Raw genomic sequence first — 2519 nt, 5'->3', positions numbered from 1 at the left:
AGGGGGAGAGGGGGAGGGGGAGAGGGGGAGAAAGAGAATATACGAATATACAGGAATTAGTCAAAGTAAGATATAGTTAGTAAGGATATATCCCAATCACCTACATCCCGAAAACACCCCATCTCACCTTTGTAAGTACGTCTTAATAATGCCATAATTTTATGACCCCCATCAAGCAACCAATCAGCTTATTAGGTTAGACCCCATTTTCTACTCTTCTAGGTAATTCTCAATCATTGACAATCAAGATTAACCACTATGTTTCTTGCCTGTGCTTAATGGGGGAATCTTATTGAGAATTTACATATAGTGCTTGATAATATTTGTAATGCATCTATTTCATTGTAATGCATCATTGGTTTGGAACTTAAACCAAAAGGGATATCAGTAAATGGTATAGATTTCTAGGATGGGATTTATAGCAGGAATGAGGTGTGTGTGTGTTGGGGGAGGGAATGGGGTGCCTCCATGTAAACACCAGGGGGCCCCACAGACACAAAAGCATCTACTGCAGGAGGACCTAATTGAGGACTGCCTGAGAGACCAAGGATTAAGATGCAGACAATGCCAGTCAATCAGGAACTGCTGTTTAGAATAGATGCTTTCTTAGGACCAAAGGGGCCCTGGGAGGGTATTAAAGGAGCTTGCAGCAGTGTTCCTGGAGAAGTCTGTCACTGACTCTGCTTCACCTCACCCCCAACCCCTCAAGCAGGTAGAGTCTGGCTGTGTGTAGTTCAGAGCACAGGAAACTGGAATTAAGTCACTTTTCAAAGTGATCCATTCTCTTTAATGGAATGGTGCTCTTTAAAAGGGGTTGAGGGGACAGGCATGGTGGTGGTGCACTCCTTTTTTTGTTTGCTTGCTTTTTTGTGACAGGGTTTCTCTGTGTAGCCCTAGCCATCCTAAAACTTGTTCTGTAATCCAGGCTGGTCTCCAACTCAAGATATGCCTACCTCTGCCTCCTGAGTTCTGGGACTAAAGATGTGCACCACCACACCCAGTTAGAACACATCTTTAATCCCAGAAGGAGGCAGAGGCCAATGGATCTCTGTGACTTTAAGACCAGCTTCATCTACATAGAGAGTTCCAGGACATCCAGGGCTATATAGACCTGTTTCAAGTAAGTGTGTGTGTGTGTGTGTGTGTGTGTGTGTGTGTGTGTGTGTGTGTTGAATAAGAGGCTGCAGGAAGATCTCTTTGCATTCCCTTCTGCAATGACAGGTGTTTTAAGTAGAAAGATGCTAAAAAGAGAGTTAGCATTAGAGATGGTTGTGAGCCACCATGTGGTTGCTGGGAATTGAACTCAGGACTCCTAACTACTGAGCCACCTCTCCAGCTCTCCTTCTGGCTCATTCTTAATTCCTCTTGTGGGTACTCCAAACGCGCTGAGAATATAGTTGATGGGGTTGTAACCCTAAAGACTTTTTATGCCAGAAAATATATAACATGCCCTAGCCAGGGTCAACTTGACATAAACTAGAGTCATCTGGAAAGAGGAAATCTAAATTAATAATATGCCTCCATCAGATTGGCACGTAGACAAGTGTGACAAGACATTTTCTTGACTAATGTTTGTTGGGGGGTAGGGCCCAGACCACTGTGGGCAGGACCACCCCGTGGTGGTCCTGGTGCCTATAAAAAGGCAAACCGAGGGAACCATAGAGAGCAAACCAGTAAGCCACGTCCCTCCATAGCTTCTATTTAGTTCCTGCCTTGAGTGTCTACCGCAAACTCCCTTCTGTGGACTGTGAGCCTGTGATATGAAATACGTCTTTCCTCCCCATGATGCTTGTGCTCCTGGTGTGTATCACAGTTACAGGGGGCTGCCACTTTGCCCACGCCCCCAGAGCAGCGTGCATGCTCAGGATCTAACGTCTTGTTTAGGCATACTCTGATCCCAGAGCTGAGTTCTGAACTCCTGGAGGGTGGAAACCGTATGCAATCCACATGTGATTATCTCCTGTGCCTGCTTAGCTCAGAGAAGACATGCAGGCGTCCGCTGAACCTTCAGACCTATGAATCGGTAATCCAGCACCCACCCACGATGCAGCACCTGTATCTGCTAAGGGGCGGGGCCATCTCAGAGGGAAAACAGAGTAGACCTGCGCCAGGCATCTGCTCCACGGTCCATCTTACTTGCTGGGAGCTTAAAGCTCCCTGCCGTTAATGTTTTGGTGAAATCAATCTCACCAGAGTCTGGAGCAAGTGTGAGACAAGAAGCTGATGCCTGGCAAGTAAGAGAGCTACAGCTCACGTGCTCTGAGCAGACATCACACTGTCCAGGGTCTAGACTTGAAGATTCTCAGCACTCAGTCCAAAAACTGAGAGCTAAAACAAAAATAAGGAAAACCCCCGCTCGAACTACCTATAATCGTAAAAACACACACACACACCCGCACCAGCTATGCGCATCGGTTGTTTGCTCGGTGCTACTCACCTCATTGCTGGCAGTCTGCGCAGGCCTCCTGGCTTCTGTTGAGTGGGAGCTGAGCCTAGGTTTACCAAGGCGTGCTAGGTTA

At 46.9% G+C, this 2519-nt stretch overlaps 1 protein-coding gene across 3 annotated transcripts in view; it reads right to left on the bottom strand.

Annotated features, from left to right (window-relative positions):
• LOC110291608 (sodium/hydrogen exchanger 9B2) overlaps positions 1-2519 on the bottom strand; it is a 32425-nt gene extending 29906 nt beyond the window's left edge. Inside the window, exon 1 of one of the 3 annotated variants that reach the window (XM_021158833.1) lies at positions 2438-2519. The gene's annotated coding sequence lies outside the window, so the exon portion shown is untranslated. The remainder of the gene's footprint in view (positions 1-2437) is intronic. The other 2 variants (XM_029475390.1, XM_029475389.1) reach the window with 2 other exon arrangements.

The sequence above is a fragment of the Mus caroli genome, chromosome 3 (genome assembly GCF_900094665.2).
Source record: "Mus caroli chromosome 3, CAROLI_EIJ_v1.1, whole genome shotgun sequence".
Classification (NCBI taxonomy): domain Eukaryota; kingdom Metazoa; phylum Chordata; class Mammalia; order Rodentia; family Muridae; genus Mus; species Mus caroli.
Note: the sequence above shows the minus strand (reverse complement) of the source record. Positions and strands in the feature narration are given on the sequence as shown.